Below are 18,503 nucleotides of genomic sequence, written 5' to 3'. Positions count from 1 at the left end.
AAAACACAGTTCATTATCCTCTTCCCTAAATTCATAACTCCAAAATTTCCTCTTTAGAACCATTACCCATCCAATAACACAGGTTCACAAATTCTGAATCATGTTTTATGCTTCCCTCTCTCTCACGTTCCTTATCCAACTAGTTGTTAGGACTTCTCAATTCAACCTCCACAGTGAGAGGTAAAGTTATTTGTCAAGGGTTGGCCAGCTTTGTTAAAGACTGGACTTGAACCCAGGTCTTTTTGATTGGCTCCCTATTCTCTATGCAACACTGCCTCAGTGATTAAGTAATACAAATGCTATTAGTCCTGTTTTATAGATGGGAACACAAAAACCCAGAAAGACTAAGTTCATAGTAGTGCAGCTAGTGAGAGAATCCAGGTTTTCTTAGTCCCAATCTATTATTCTTTTTTTTACTGTGAAATGCTACCTCCCAATATTCAGTAGAATATTGTAATGGATTGGGTAGTGATTGTTAGTTCAACAGAAAACATTATGGTTGAGCTGGCACACCTGAATATTCCTCATGCCATTTAGGGAAGTTCTACTTTGGAAAATTACAAAGTCAATAAAATGCCTATCCTCAGGCATGGTAAGCATTAAATTTCCTGATCTTTGGAAGGAAATAGTAGGCCTGCAAAAGTGGTTATTTAAATCATTTCTCTTCCCAATTTAAAGCTCTGTGGACTAGGGTCTACTCTAAAGTGCACATTGGCATTGTAAAAGTGAACTTCGTGGTCTCTTTTCTGATCTTCCAGTCTTTTCCAAAAAAACAAAAAAACAACCCAAATGGAATCATGAAGACTCAGACATAATTGAAATGACTCAACAAGAACAATTTCCCCCCAAAGAGCATTGCTATAACAACAAATACCCAAAACCAAAAAAACCCAAAAACAACCAACCAAACATTAGACAATAAATAACAGCAAATTATAACAATACATTTATAGAAGAGTGCTTGTGCTTTGTGCTAAGTGCTTTGTATTAAGTGGCTCTGGAATCAAAGATCTGGGTCCTAATTCCACCTCTGATATCTCCTGTGTGATCTTGAACAATTCAGTTAACCTACCTGTGCTTCAATTTCCTCAATGATAAAATAAAAGAGTTAGACTTACTTTGTGAGGTGGATGTGAGGTGAAATGTCCCATTTTACTGAGAAAAAAACTGAACCCTAAAGGGAAATGCTACACTTAGGTGATACTGGACAAGACTATTTATGAACTAATAATTCAATTTCATTCAAATTCTTAAAAAATATTTGAATGAAATACTTTTTACGTACCTGATCTGTGTTAGGTGATACAAAGATGAAAAAATGACCTTAGAGCTTACAATCTAATTAGAAATGTAAGACTTTTTACTTGAGTATCTTTAATGTAGGTTGAAAGTGATGAGATATAGGAGAGATCAAACAGAACAGGTTGATAGCTTGAAAGGAAGAGATTTCATTTGTAGCTGGTATATTCAGGAAAGATGTCATTGAGGAGATAGTTCTTATGTTGGTTGTTAAGGTCTGGGAAGAGAAGTAAAATAGGCAGAGATTGGAAAGTAAGCATGTATTCCAAATACAGGGGATGGACCTAGAAAAGTACAGTGGAGGAGCAGTAAAATAAAATGTCAGCTGGGTATTAGAATATGTGGCGAGTGGGCCTGGAAAGCTAAGTGGAAACCAGTTTGGACAGAGCTTGGACTGGCAGGCTAAGGATCTGTACTTTCATCTATAGGCAGGAGAGTACCACTATTTTATTTTATTTTTTAAAAAGATAAATGATGTGATTAAATGTGTGAAATAAGAAGACTATTCTTGCAGACCATATCTAGTCTAAGAAGCAAATGCAAAATAACCAAAAATCCTTTAGAAAAAGTCACCTTCATAATTAAGTCCATTTTGTTAAATATTCACATTCAAGTTAAATATTCTTTTAAGAAATTCAAGAAAGGAGAAAACCTCTTATGCATACAAAAATATTTGTACCAATTCTTTTTGTATTGACAAAGAATGAGAAACTAAGAGTATGCCCATAAATTGGGGAATGACGGAAGAAATTATGATATGAATGTAATGTAATACTATTGTGCTATAAGAAATGATGAAAGGGATGGGTTCAAAGAAATCTTGGAACACATTTAAGTGGGTACAAGATAAAATAAGCAGAACCAGAAGAATAATTAATATTATAATATTGTAAAAATGAACAATTTTTGAGACTTAAGAACTCTAAATCAACCTAATAATCATCTAAGATTCCGGGGAAACAATGATTAAGATTGATACCTATCTCCTGACGTAGAGGTGGTAGAATAAATATGAACAATAAAGCATTTATTTTTTAAAAATGGCTAATATGAGAATTTATTTTGGTTGACTATCCTTATTTGTTTTCTGGGGGTTGAGGGAGATGGGAGAAGTGGGCAGGATTAAAAATAAATGCTTGGTAAATGAAAAAAATAAAACTTAGTTGCAAATTTTAAAAAAATCTGTTAAGAAACATACAAATCAAAGTTGTAAAATAAAAAAAAAAAACAATGAAACCCTAACCCATTTTTTGGTTTAACTACTTATCTCCTTTATCTCAGCATCCTTATCCTAACTATAGAAAATAGATACAAATACTTCTTTATGGATTAATAAAGTTGCTGGTTTGGAAACTCTCAATATTAGCATTAACAAGCACACAGAGATATTTTTACATATCATTAGTACCTGAAAAGGTCAGGAAGTGTTTCGACTGAGAAATCATTCAGAAAATCACACACAGTTCTGTACTGGATAAAATGCATAAAACTTAATTGGTGGAACAAAGAACAACCCAAACCAGCTTAACTGGACTGCACTGGCAGAAGAGAATACCCAAAGGTAAATGCTTATAAAATTTGAGGCCAGTAGAGATTCAGCTTTTCAAGTTTGTGATTTTTTTTTTTAATTCAAAGAGCCATATAGAAATTTTATTTTTTAATGATTCATAGGTTTAGTACATGGGATAATAATTTTCTTTAACAATAATAATAAGTAGAATTTGGCATTTGCTTTATATATATTAGCACAGAAAATTGTATTTTTTTCTGCGTTTCAATCCTGCTTTTATTATTTCCCACCAATGTGAACTTGGACAAATCACTTAACCAATGTGGCCTTGTATTTCCTATAAATGAGTGGGAACTTAATGATATACAAAGTCTTGTTTGGTTTTGGATCTATGATCTTTTGTAAAATACAAATAGCAATCCAATAACAATTTCTTAATCTATACAAAACTTTTCAATGTATGAAATACTTTATTTATATTATCTTATTTGATCCTTACAACAGATCTGAGAAATAAAACAAGTATTGTTATCCTTAATTTACATATGAAGAAACTGAGGCTCATGGAAGCTAAAATGTGAATTGGATTGGATAGTCTCTGAGAGGCCTTTCAGGTTTGAGATTTTATGGTTCTATGACTTGTCCAATGTTTCAATGATTTATCCAATTTCACCTAATAATGCCAATGTTTTCTTGATTAATTTGTATTATATCATTGTTTAAGGATGGAGATGGTTTGTTAGTTTGTCATCAATTTGTTAATGAGCATTTATAAGCCCAACTAGATTATGAGTACTCTATGGGTGACCAGAGCATTTTATCCAAAGTTTTTAATCTCTCCCTCGACCCAAGCACAGGATTCTGTACAATATTCCTTAATAAATGTTTGTTTTAAAAAAAAATCAAGCATTTATTAAGTGCTAGGTATTATATGTCAGGTAGTGTTAGGTACTAAGACTACAAAAAAAAGAAAGAAAGAAAGAAAGAATTTTTGTCCTCAAAGTACTTACATTCCTGACAATATGTATAGATATATATACAAAATATAAATAAAAAGTGTGACCTCATGAAAAAGGGAGAGGAATGTACTAGCAGCTGGGAGAGTGGGGAGGAAGGAGAGACCAGAAAAAACTTCAAAGTGTCTACTATCCTAGTAACAACCAGCAATCAAGGTCAAATTTTCATTTCAGCAGTCATTAAAACATTACATTTTCAAAATTAAGAGGATATTCCTAATAATTTATAGATTTAATAGCATGGGATAGCAATGTTCCATAATAACAATAAGAAAAATAAAAACTGTATTTTTGTAATTGCTTTAAGATTTGCAAAAGGTTTTGGATACATTAAAAAGGAATGCTGGTATGAAAAAGTGCTCCAAATCACTATTGATCAGAGAAATGCAAATTAAGACAACTCTAAGATACCACTACACACCTGTCAGATTGGCTAAGATGACAAGAAAAGATAATGACAAATGTTGGAAGGGATGTGGGGAAACTGGGACACTGATGCATTGCTGGTAGAACTGTGAAAGGATCCAACCATTCTGGAGAGCAATTTGGAACGATGCTTTTGCTCAAAAAGTTATCAAACTGTGCATACCCTTTGATCTAGTAATGTTACTACTGGGCTTATACCCCAAAGAGATATTAAAGAAGGGAAAGGGACCCGTATGTACAAGAATGTTTGTGGCAGCCCTGTTTGTAGTGGCCAGAAACTGGAAAATAAATGGATGCCCATCAATTGGAGAATGGTTGACAAATTATGGTATATGAATGTTGTAGAATATTATTGCTCTGTAAGAAACGACCAACAGGATGATTTCAGAAAGACCTGGAGAGACTTACATGAACTGATGCTGAGTGAAATGAGCAGAGCCAGGAAATCATTATACACGGCAACAATAAGACTATATGATGATCAGTTCTGATGGACATGGCTCTTTTCAACAATGAGATGATTCAAACGAGTTCCAGTTGTCCAGTAATAAAGAGAACCAGCTACACCCAGAGATAGAACTATGGAAATGAGTGTGGACCACAACATAGCATTTCCACTCTTTCTGTTATTGTGTGCTTGCATTTTTGTTTTTCTTCTCAGGTTTTTTTTTTTTTTTCTTTCTAGATCCGATTTTTCTGGTGCAGCAAGATAACTGTATAAATATGTATACACATATTGGATTTAACATATCTTTTAACATATTTAACATGTATGGACTACCTGCATCTTGGGGAGGGAGTGGAGGGAAGAAGGGGAAAAGTTGGAACAGAAAGTTTTGCAAGAGTCAATGCTGAAAAATTATCCATGCATATGTTTTGTTCAAGACAGAGCAGTGTGAAATAGCCATAGTTAGTGAGTGTGAGCTGGTTGAAGATCCAGCCAGAGACCTCAAGTAGTGGTCAGATAGATAGGAAGAGAATCAGGAGAGAATTGAATTACAAAAACTTAGAGAGAAAATAGTACTACCAGTGGGAAACTTGGGTAAGTATAGTAGTCAAGTTTTTTTTATTTTTTTATTTATGGTTAGTTATAAAGTCCAAAGTTCTTATTTCATCACCCTATAATCTCTTTTTATTTATTTTTTATTAAAGCTTTTTATTTTCAAAACATATATTCAGATAATTTTTCAACATTGACCCGGGCATAGCATTGTGTCCCAAATTTTTCCCTCCTTCCCCTTAATCCCCTTTTCTAGATGGCAAACAATCCAATATATGTTATACATGTTAAAATATATATTAAATCTAATATATGTAAATATATTTATGCAATTATCTTGCTGCATAAGGAAAAATTAGATCAAAAAGGAAAGAAAATGAGTAAGAAAACAAATGCAAGTGAATAACAACAAAAAAAGTGAGAATGTTATATTGTCATCACCTTATAATCTCTAGTTATTTGTTTTATCATTTTGTAAACATCATTCTCTTAAGTCTAAAGAACAGTTACATGCAAATGAACAAAGAACCAAATGCCTTGTAGACACTGTTTTCTTAATTCTTAAGCAGACCTTTTTAATGATCTGTCCCTTTGAACACTGGGTTTCTTCAGATTTTCATTTTATGTTATTCGTATATAAAAGTTCTTTTTTCTGCCTCTTTTGGGTCTCCAAACTTTTCACATTCAAAGGGAACTTATTTTTTGCAAAATTATTTAAATATTTTTATTTATATAGAAACTCATTTTCTGCCTCTTTTGAGAGTGTTCAAATCTTATTTGAAAACCATGTTTATGTGTGGATTTTAAAACAATATTTATTAAAGTTTCTTTGCTCCTTTTATCAGCCAAACTACTCACATGTTAAGGAGGTGGGGAAGGTCAGTACTTTGCAGTGATTAGAGAACTGTGACACTCTACAGAATTAAAAATTGTGTTTGGGCAATGAAATGTAAATTAATTGTGGGCACATACAATTGAATCCTTAGCACATTCCAGAATGTGTTACAAGCTTACAAATACTTAATACAAGTTTGTTGAATTGCATCAACAATGATGCAATATATGATCTTAAAAATAATTTTAGCATGAAGTAACAATGCTTAAAAATTATGGCTATTCCCAAAGCAACATGAGCTGTCACAAATGAGTTTTCGGTCACTGAAGATCTTTGAACAAAGGTTAAACTATTATTTGCCAGTTATATTATAAGATCACAGCTCCAAAACTTGAAGGAACAGAGACCATCTTTGATTTTTCATAAGGAGAAATGAAAACCTGGAGAGGTATTTTACTTGCTCAAGATCATCTGAATAGTATAGAAGCTGAGTCCAAGCCCTTTCACCTCAAATCGTTAATTTTTTCTACTATACTCTGTCCGGATTCAATTAGACAATCTTTTAATTCCCTTCTAATTCTTGGTTTCTTCAACTTCCTTGCTTCTGTAGCTTGTATGGATTTTATTTACCTATTTTGATTTTGATTGAACTAAGACCAGCTGTTTACTTGTACAATGTAGTTCATTGGATTGTCCCAGTGAAAGATTCTTGTATTCACGTAAGTTCAACTGCTTCAGCATGTTTGAAGATAGAGGACTTCAAGCTGGGAAATTGTACTGTAGATTTTCTCATTGAATGAATAAACTGAATATATCAGAGGCAAACTTGACCTCAGAGGATCTATCTTTGGCTTTAGAGTTCAGGCAGGGCCTGGGGCAGGGCTTAAATCAAAGAGTCATTTCTATTCAGCTATTGATCATTCAATTAAGTAGCTTCCTCTCCCTCCCCTAGTCCCTACCCCTATGCCTCTGATTTTAATTTCCTTGTAGCTACTGAACTGTCTGAGTCACCATCATTCTAAGACCATAGTTTATAAAAGTTTTTGTCTATTCATACTAACCAAAATGCCTGCAAAATGTGTAAAGATTATCCAAAAATACTTGGGTCATGGCCTCTAGGAGTGAATTCTTTCAGAGCTCTTTGTTGGCAACGACACTTGGAAACAGAAAGAGCTCAGTTAATCTGTGGTTTCTTGTAAGTGGTTCAAATTCGTGTATGGGAATATCATATCCTCCCCATCATGTATGGGAAAATGGGATTTGGAATTATCGTAGGATCATATAATTTTCCCGTGCTCTTGGTACTCTTAGCTCTGTACCTTTATGTATATGGTTTTCTTGGAGTAGAATTCCTTCCCCTACTCCTGATCTTTACCTGTTGAAATCCTGCCCAATCTTCAAGATCCAGTTTATCATAGTCTTAATAATACCCCCAACACTGTCTCCCTCTTCTGATCTCTTATTGCACCCTATTCTTTTCTTATGGTACTTTTCTTATTCTACCTTGTTATCTGTGTACCTTCTTCCTATGCAGTAAGCTCCATGGGGACAGAAACTATATCTTTTTGGTCATAGGATTGAGAGCTTGAGAGTGCCTTAAAGTTCCAATCCTTTCTATTTTATAGATAAAGATATGGAAACTCAAGGGAGGTCAGCTGGTTTTGCCCAAGATATTATTATTTAAAAATTAATGGTCTTTGCCATTTACTATAGACCACTACAATTGTGTTCTCCCAATTTTAGGGATTTCCTATATTCCAGTTCCAATATTTAAAAAATTCATTTTTACAAAGAAACATTTACTTCAAAATTGTAGCAAGAACACACAGAGAGATCCTTGCCCCAAGTTGTAGGGAAGATAATCCACCTCTTCCTTCTCCCCCACTCTACCTCTGGTCTCTGGGGAGAGGAGGGTTTTAGGTTCATAGCTTAACTCAGTCCCCACATCACTTAGTCCCACCACGTCCCAACTCCCAAGCCCTTCTTGAAGTTGAAACCTGTGTACTTTTAACTTCTCAGGGCTTCCCTGTTGGGCTGCCTGCCACATCCTTCCTGGAACTTTGCCTGCAAGATTATCATGATCTAAATTTGGGTATATACCATCTGAACCTAAAACTGAAAAGGACAAACGAAATAGAACAAACCCTTCAGCCTATTTCTCAGGGCCACAGAGCCTAAAAGGGGAAAAAAAAGTTGCTTCTCACCCAGCTTAAGGAGTAGCACCTTTGCCCTTTGGATGCTAGTAGAAATAGAGATAGACTTTCTCAGTCTGGTTATTTTAAAGAGGAAAAGGGATTGTTCATACCCACATGGTAGAGGAATGTAGGATGTCTTCTTCTGGGAGCATTATGACATTTCCCATATGAAAGACAAGTTGGGGGTGACATCCCATATTAGGTGATAATAGCAAACGTATTTGTTTAATAAATGTTAAGTATTTTATTTTGAATGCATATGATATTTTAACGATACTTATGAATATCAATTCTGTATACACAACTATCAAGTTAAAACAGAACAAAACCCCCAAATTGTAATATTTCAGCTAATTTACTGCTTTTGAATTCTGTAGGCCATTGAGTAACCATAATTTTGACTTAATTTTTATTGTGTGAATCCTCTCTTGAACCATTCATTATGACTTCAGTTGTAAGCTGGTAGTGCTATGGTAGGACCATTCTAAAGGGAAGAGGTCAAAAGAAAAAAAAATCCAAGAGATCACAGCTCTGTCATTATCTTTTTTTTGGGGGGGGGCATTAAATACTAATTCACTTTATTTTTATTTCATGATGTTAAATTGAGAATCTGCAAACTTTTATAATAGTGCCATTGTACTAAGCACTTTACAATTTTTATTTCATTTAATCTTCAGAAGAACCCTGGGAAATAGGTGCTATTTTTATCCCCATTTTACAGATGAAGTAATTGAGATAGAAAGAAATTGAGTGACTCGTCCAAGATTACACAGCTAATGTCTTGAGTTCGAATTTGAATTTAGGTCTTCCAGACTGCAGACCTGGCACTTTATCCATTGTGTCCCCTAACTGTCCATGATAAACTATCATGTGCCTGGGCATATGCAAAGTATAACGCAATATTAGAGGAGCAATAGATAAAATAGATTAAGAAAATAGAAAAACCTATCAACTTAAAAATAGGAAATGAACAAAAATAAAGACATTGACTGCTATTCTTACCATTTCTCAAAATTAAACCATTTGAATAACAACTGAAAAAAATGATGAAACCAAACCAACTCAGTCAGCCAACATTTGATGAGTGAGAGAGAGAGAGAGAGAGAAAGAGAGAGAGAGAGAAAGAGAGAGAGAGAGAGAAGAAGAAGCAGAAGAAGCAGAAGAAGAAGAAGCAGAAGAAGAAGAAGAAGAAGAAGAAGAAGAAGAAGAAGAAGAAGAAGAAGAAGAAGAAGAAGAAGAAGAAGAAGAAGAAGAAGAGAGACATAACACACAGAAAAAAGACAGGGAGAAAGAGAGACAGAGATTGAGACAAAGATAGATGATAGTTAAGAGCAACCATTTTAGAGTAGAAGATCATAAATATAAAACAATGAAAAGCATTGGAGGAAAAGACGAAACTGAAGAAAGCTTGACATGAGACCCAACTAAGTCAGATCATCCAAAGATTTTTTTTTTTAATTAGAAGCACACAACCAATGAAAATAAGATGAAAAAAGATTTAATAGTATTGTATGGTAACATATTATCAGCAATCATAGTCAGAACCACTTCAATAGTGCTCAGTCATCTGAGTTTCCAATGCCTATGTGAGGAAATAATGAGTAAATAGTACTTATGGGGATTAATTCTGGAAAAATGACTAGATTTGAACAATTATACATAAAGCAAAAAAAAATTAACAGGTCAAGTAATAATTTTTATATTGTTTTATTTTATCTGGTTGTACATGTACATTAATTTTTAAATGCATATTTCTTTATGAATCCTGTTGGAAGAGAAAAACAAGGACAAAAGGGACAAACCACAAGAGGAAAAGAAAAAAGAAAAAAGGGGGAGGGGAATGAACATAGCATGTGTTGATTTCATTCAGTCTCTCTAGTTCTCTCTCTGGATACAAATGGCATTTTCTATCCAAAGTTTATTGGGTTTGCCTTGGATCATTGAGCCACTAAGAAGAACCAAGTCTATCATAGTTGATCCTTATATAATCTTGTTGTTGCTGTGTACAATGTATTCCTGGTTCTGTTTGTTTTACTCAGCATCAGTTTGTATAAATTTTTCCAGGTCTTTCTAAAATTACCTTGTTCATTATTTTTAAATAGAACAATACTATTCCATTAGAAAGTAATAAAATTTTAAAGCTTCCCAGAGATTGGTTTTCAAGGAATTTCAAAAAGTAAGATTCCAAAAGAATGGGAAAAAAATCATGGATGGCATTATTACCAAAAAGTTTTATTTGAGAAAATATTAAATTAAATGCTTACTTTATAATCTTTATAATATTTTAGGTACATGGCCTATGCACATTATTAAAGATAATCTCTGTGAAAATATAAGAAGAGCACAAGACCTTAACATCTATACATATATCTTTATTTCTACCTACCCCCCCACTCACATACACATCCATGGTTCTTCCAAAAATCAATAAAAGAAGGAACAAAACAAATAAATAATATAAACTTATACCTCATAAATACATATACAAAACAACCTCAGCAAGTTGTGAATGAATGTTAATTCAACTATACCCTTTAAAAATTTATCAGTTGATAAAAGAAATGAAGATAGCACCAATATTGCTCCATGTATTTACTATGAATTTTGCTGTTTGAATTTCTCTTCTATTATATAGATAAAACTATGACATAGTATTCTTTTTTGATTCTGCTTCTCTTTTTCTCTCCTACTTTATTTATATTTCATTGTATTTTTCACATCTATCATTCCTTATGGACAAATAATATTTCATTACATTTACAATTTTTTAATCATTCTCTAATCATCAAGAACTTGACTTTCCAGGACTATTATTCCCTTGTCATTCTTTACCTTTGTTCCTCCAGATGAATTGTGTTTTTTCAGCTCTATAAAGTAATTCTTTGGTAATTTAATTAGCATGGCACTAAATATATAAATTAATTTAAGTGATACTGTCCTTTTAATCATGTTGGCTCAGCCTGCCCATAAGCAATGAATATTTCTCCACTTGTTTACTGTCTTTATTTGTATGAAGTGTTTTACGATTGTGTTCATATAGCTCCTACATGTATCTTAGAAGGTAGATTCTCAAGCAGTTATTTTAAATAGAATTTCTTTATCCTTTCCTGCTGGGGTTCATTGGCAATATATATAAAGGCTAATGATTTGTGAGGGTTTATTTTATATCTTATAATTTTGCTAAAGTAATTCATTGTTTTAACTACTTTTTTCATATTTGACTTTCTAAGGTTCTCTAGTTATACCATCATTTGTAGAAAATGAAATTTTTGTTTCCTTGTTGTCTCTTCTTATTCCTTCAATTTCTTTTTCTTATTTTATAGCCAAAGATTGTGATGACCGTGTTAGCACTCTGGATACATTAGAATCAGCCGGAGCTAGGATAAGCAAGTCCTTGGCTTTTATTCTTGGTCTTTAGAGGTAGGATTGAATTTAATGGAAGCAGAGTCTTTGCGACCTTCCTTCTTCATTTCCCACCCACAAGTGACTCTGGCTAGTCTTACTCCATCCCTTAGTCCCTCCTACAATTCTCTGTATACACCAATTATCGAGCCAGCACAGGATAGTGGGAAGGGCCATTTTCCAAGCATATGTTTATCGAGTATTGTCCAATCAGTAATTAGCCTTAAGTGCTTGATTGTCCGACCTCAGAGCATCCACTCAAGCGTTTCAACCCTTTGCATTCCCGCTTTTTTTTGTTTTAGAACAAGGTGATCACACCCTCCCTGACTTCTCAGGAAAGCAGGTGAAAACACCGAAAAGGAGATGATCACATCCCCTCTGACTTCTCAGGAAGGGAGATGAAAAGCACCAAGGGAAGTGGGGATTGCTAGCAGGTTTATGGGCTGAAGGGTCTTATTAGAAACAGGTATGCACAAACCTATCAGCATGGGAAGGTATTACATGAGCACATAGCCATAACACACAGGCTATTAGTAACTCTCCCCACAGTCAATACAGGCTCGATGTGGTGTAACAAACATGAATTGTACATGTAAGTAGTGATATAACAAACAATATGAATCAGCATGGTGTTGTAAAAGATTTCCAGAGGTCCTAGAAGGAGGGTATGTAAACAACAGTCACACATGCACCTTCTTCAGCAGCCAAAAGATAGTCAAAAACCAATCTATTGTCCATTGCTTCACTTGTCAGGGATTCCAATGATCCCCGCAAGTTTTTGAAGTCCTGCAACAGTCTTATCATTTCTCAGAAAATCCAATGATTCCTGAGGGTTTTGAAATCCTACAACAGTCTTAGCGTGTCTCAGAGAATTCAATGATTCCTGAGAGTTTTGAACTCCTACAACACTCTTATTGTGTCTCAGAGAATCCAATGATTCCTGAGGGTTTTCAAGTTCTACAACAATCTTCTCATGTCTCAGGGATTCCAATGATTCCTGAGGGTTTTCAAGTCCTACAACAATCTTTCTCTGAGAATCCAATGATTCCTGAGGGTTTTGAAGTCAAAAATTTTTGATGTCCATGATTCAAATGACATAACTGCCATGCTCTTTCAGTGGTAGGCACAGTCAGCGACGGAACCATCCGATATTTCTTGGGTCTTCTCCTTCATTTCAAGGGTCTGCTCCATCTCTCTCTGGTGGACAAGGCAAATATGGCTCATTGGCACCCATCTGATTCCTTCTCCATCTGTGGAGATACAAGCAAACCCTCTCCCCCAAGGAGTTAATCTATCTGGTCCCTTCCATTCACCACTTTCTGGGTCTCTCTACATCACTTGGCAATTATCTAAAGATAGTGGAGCTGCTCACACTAGACACTGCCCTTCCGGTAGGTTATAAAACCTGTCTGCTGGAGCCAGTGCATCTTTGTCAGAAATCAAGAAGTTAATAGTATAAAGGGTTAGATTTAGTAATTCTCTAGGGTTACCTGTGGCTCCCCCTTTCTTTTGTTTTTGGAGGAGCAACTTAATGTCTGTTTCTCCTCTCTACTATTACCTGTCCTTGAGGATTAAAGGGTATGCCAGTGGTGTGTAAAATCTTATACTGTGCACAAAAGTGTGCAAAATGTTTAAAAGTATATACAGGTCCATTGTTTGTTTTTATTGCTTGTGGCACAGCCATAATTGCAAAAGCTTGTATTAGGAATTCAGTGACCACTCGGGCTGTCTCTTTTGCTGCTGGTATTGCAAAAGTGAATTCTGAAAAGGTGTCTACCACAACGTGGATAAAAGGCAGACAACCAAAAGATTTATAATGGGTCACATCCATTTGCCAGATTTCATTGGGTCTCAAACCACAAGGGTTCTTCCCTGGAGGCAGTGTAGGAGCGTGGAAAGAAAGGCAAGCTGTACAGGCTTTTACTATGCTCCTAGCTTTCTCTCTTGTTATTCCAAATTGTAAATGTAAAGCTGGAGCAGCCTGATGGTATTTAAATAAGATTCTTGGGCTTCCTGAAATAAAGGCGTATTGGCCAACATGGTTAGAAGGCTATCTGCTTTTGAATTACTATAAAAATAGGACCTAGAAATCCACTATGAGAGTGAACATGCAAGATATAAATCTTACCTGGACACTTTCTCACTTGCTCTTGAAGTTCTTTAAAGAGCTGATATATATTAGAGGCTACAAATTTTATTTGGGCTGTGGCAATTCTTTGTACCACACCTACTGAATAGGCTGAATCAGATATTATGTTTATATCTCCTGGATAATAAGAGCTAAAATAATTGCATACAATTCATTCTGTGAGTGGATTGAAAAGGAGTTCTGACTACTCTCTTTATAGTTAAGTCATGAGTGTATGCAGCATAAATATTATGTTTGGATGCATCTGTAAAGATAGTTGGTCCTTTAAGAGGAACTTTAGAAACCTTTTCTTCAAGAATCTATCGCCAATTATGTAATAGTCTGGTTATCTTTAATGGAGACCCATGTGCATGGCTAATAAAATTTTCCACTCTGGTATGGTTTCACAGCATACATTAATTTGTGCATTAGTATAAAAGTTGTATATCTTGTCAGGTCTTATCCCAGATAATTGTACTGCTTGCTTAATGGTCTTTAATAAAATTCTAGCCACAAGCATTGGGTAAGGAGTAAAGTTTTGTTCTGGTTATGCTGGGAGGTTCACCCACTCTATCACACTGTCTCCTTGATGAAGAACTGCTATAGGTGCCTCTTGTTTAGCAAAAACTGATATTTTCAAGGATTTTTGAGTGACTCTTTCAACCACATTGGATAAAGCCAGTTCAACTTCTCTCAAAGCTTCTTGAGCTTCTTTTGTAAGCTGGCGTGGTGAGTTTAAAGCACTGCCTCCCCTTAAAATGTCATATAATGGTTGTAATTGATAGGAAGTCAAGCCTAACACTGAATGCATCCATTGGATATCTCCTATCAATTTATAAAAGTCATTTAAGGTGTTTAGCTTCTCTGTTCTTAAGGAAAGTTTTTGTACTGTAAGCACCTTAGGATACTTCATATCCTAAATATTGAAAAGGAGCATGTCTTTGAATTTTTTCTGGAGCTATGTGCAATTTGTAGTACCTTAGTGTTTCTATGGTCTTTTGTAGACAGGCTTCTAACATTTGTTTCTCAGGTGCACATCCTAATATATCATACATGTAATGTTATAACATAACTTTTGGAAATGCTTTCTTACTGGAGTAAGAGCGTCAGCAACATACATTTGACACATAGTAGGGCTGTTTTTCATTCCCTGTGGCAATCTTTTATAAGACTCTTTAGCAAGTTGCCTTATCAAAATGTCTATTATTGCATTTTCACCATATGCTTATAGAATATTGTCCAAGTGGTAATTAGCCTCAGTGCATCGACTCAAAGAGTTTTAGCTCTTTACAAAAGATAGCAGTACTAGGACAATACCAAATAATAATAATGATACTGAATATACTTGTTTTATCTCTGATTTTATTGGAATGGTTTCTAGTTTATCTGCAGAATTTTTACTTTTGCTTTCAAATAGATAGCTCTATTTATTTCTATGGTTTCTAGTATTTCTAATAGCAATAGATGTTTTGTCAAAATCTTTTTCTACATCTACTAATAAAATCATATACTTTTTATTGTTTCTATTATTAATATGGTCAATCATAGTTTTCCTTATGTAAAATTAGCCCTGCACTATTGGTATAAGTTCAACCTGGTTATACTTCTGAGACCTTTTATTTGCTACGGTATACTTGCTAGTATTTCACTTAAAATTTTTGTACCAATTTTCATTAGGAAATTTGGTCAACACTTTTATTCCTCTAATTTTGCTCTCCTTGGTTTAGATATCAAAACCATAAATATGTCACAGAAGGATTTATATAATATTTTAATTCATTGTTCTTTAAATATTTGTAAGAATTTGATTGTAAATCCATGTAATCCATAGTTCCCCCCTGCTTTCAGGGAGTTCATTTGTCTTATTCAACTTATTTTACAAAGATAGGTTTATTTAAATATTCTATTTCCTCTTTTGTCAATCTGGGTAGCTCATATTTCTGTAAATATTTATCATTTTCACTTAAATTGCTATCTTACTGGCATATAATTGAACAAAATAGCTCCAGATAATTGAATACTTTAATTTCATTTTCATTGTTTGTGTACTTGCCCTTTTCATATCCAATACTAGTTATTTGGTTTTCTTCATCATCATTATCTTTTATTAAGTTAACCAATAGTTTACCTTAATTTAATATTTTTTCATAAAACCAGCTCTTAGTTTTAATTTGTTAATTTATTTTTAATCACTTTTTAAATTTTCATGTTTAATTACAGATACTTAGTTTTTTTTTTCTAGGTTTCTTTCTTTCTTTCTTTCTTTCTTTCTTTCTTTCTTTCTTTCTTTCTTTCTTTCTTTCTTTCTTTTTGCTTGTATTCCTTTTTCATTAATCTGTTTTTTTTCTCTCTGTCTATAAACATAAGCATTTAATAATATAAAATTTCCCCAAACAGTGTTTTTGCTGTTTCCTACAAATTTTGGCATGTTGTCTCATTGTTCTCATTATCTTTATGAAATTATTGTTTCTATTATTTATTGTCTCATTCTTTAGGATTAGATTTTTTCCTATTAATTTTAAACCTATACTTCAGATGCTTTTATTAGTTTTTTTTTTTTTTTGCATTTGGTATTTCAGTTTTTCTGCATTTGTTAGTGAGGTTCATATGCATTAATAAGATAATTTTTGTGTGTGAAAGTACCATGTACAAGTAAGAAAAGGTATACCCCTTTCTTTTTTCAATATTCTCCAGAGGTTATCATATCCAACTTTTCTACATTTCTATTCATTTCCTTAATTTCTTTCTTATTCATTTTATGGTTAGATTCACCTAAGTCTGAAAGGAGTAAATTGAGGTCCTACACTAATATAACTTTTCTATTTCCTCCTCTAAGTATTTAATTTTTTCTACAATAATTCAGATGCTATGCTATTTGAAGCACGTATGTATAATATTGTCATTAACAAATTATGGTGTAAAGCATATAGTTTTCCTCATCTTTTACTTAGATCTGGTTTTGTTTTTGCTTTGTCTAAGTTCATAATTGCTATGCTTACATTTTAACTTCAACTGAAGCATAATAGATTCTGCTCTAGTTCCTGATTTTCACACTGTATGTAGCTTTCTGTTTCAAATGTGTCTTTAAATATCAGATTATAGGATTATTACTTCCAATCTATTCTACTATCCTAATTCATTCATACTCGTGGTCATGATTGCTAACCATGCATTTTCCTCCATTCTGTTCTTTTCCATTTATTTTTCTCTTTTTATTCCATTCTTTCCTCAAAAATCTGTTTTGCTTCTGACCACTGGCTCCTTTTATCTACTCTCCCTTTTACACCTCCTTTCTCTTATACCTTTCCTTTCCTACTTCTTTATTAAGATAAATTTCTATATCCAACTGTTTGTGTGTGAACCATTTCATATGAGAATGAGGTTGAAGCATTGCCCGTTTTCCCATTTTCTCCTCCAATGTAAAAGTTCTTCCTTGCATGCCTCTTTTATGTGATGTAATTTATCTCCTTTTTTCCTCTCCCTTCTTTTTCACCCTTTCATTTTTCTTTTTGATATTATCCCAACATAATAGAGTGATACCTATGTTCTCTGTCAAAGTAGAATCCTTCTAACTTTCCTAACAATGATAAAGTCTTTAGGGTTTACAGGTATAACCCTTCTATTTGGGAATGTAAATAGTTTGGCCTGTTAAGATTTTATGGTTTTTTACTCATGTTTACCTTTTTATAATTCCTTTGGGTTTTGTCTTGAATGTCAAATTTTCTATTCCATTCTTGTCTTTTCATTAGGAATGGTTGGAAGTCTTCTTTTTCATTAAATGTATAATTTTTTTGCTTGTAGAATTATACTCAGTTTTACTGAATAGGTTATTCTTGGTTATAAATCTACTTTCTTTGTCATCTCAAATATCATATTTCAAACTCTGATCATTTAGAGTAGTAGATGTTATCTTGTGTGATCCTACCTGGTTCCAAGATATTAGAATTATTTTTCTGGTTAATTGCAGTATTTTATTCTTGATTTAAAAGCTCAAATTTAACCATAATATGCCTGAAATTTTTCATTTTGGGAATTTTTTCCAAAAGTGATTGTAGATTCTTTCAATTTTCACTTTGCCCTCTGTTCAATAATGTTGAAGCATTTCCTCCATAACTTGTTGATGTCTAGGTTATTATTATTATTGTTGTTAATATTATTATTATTGCTGAGGCAATTGGGGTTAAGTGACTTACCCAGGGTCACACAGCTAGGAAATGTTAAGTATCTGAGACCAAATTTGAACTCAGGTCCTTCTGACTTCAGGACTGGTGCTCTTATCCACTGCGCCACCTACCTGCCCCTCTAGGTTTTTTTTAATCATGACTTTAGGTAGTCCAGTAATTCTTAAATTCTCTCTCCTTGATTTTTTTCCTATGGCAGTTGTTTATTATGAGATATTTCATATTTTCTTCTATTTTTTCATTTTTTTGTTGGTTTTAAAAAATCATTTCTTGATGTCTTATGGAGTCATTAGCTTCCACTAACTCTGCCAATTCTAATTTTTAAGAAATTATTTTCTTCAGTGAGGTTTCATATTCTTTTATCATTTGACCAATTCTGATTTTTGTGTTTCTTTTATCAAACTGTCAATTCTCTTTTCATCATTTTCTTACCTTGTTCTTATTTTTCCTAATTTTTTCTATACTTTTATTTGATTTTTAAAGAATTTTAAAGATTTTTAAAGAATTAAAA

This window comes from Antechinus flavipes, chromosome 2 (genome assembly GCF_016432865.1).
Source record: "Antechinus flavipes isolate AdamAnt ecotype Samford, QLD, Australia chromosome 2, AdamAnt_v2, whole genome shotgun sequence".
NCBI lineage: Eukaryota > Metazoa > Chordata > Mammalia > Dasyuromorphia > Dasyuridae > Antechinus > Antechinus flavipes.
The sequence above is the reverse complement of the archived record's forward strand: the minus strand, read 5'-3'. Positions refer to the sequence as shown.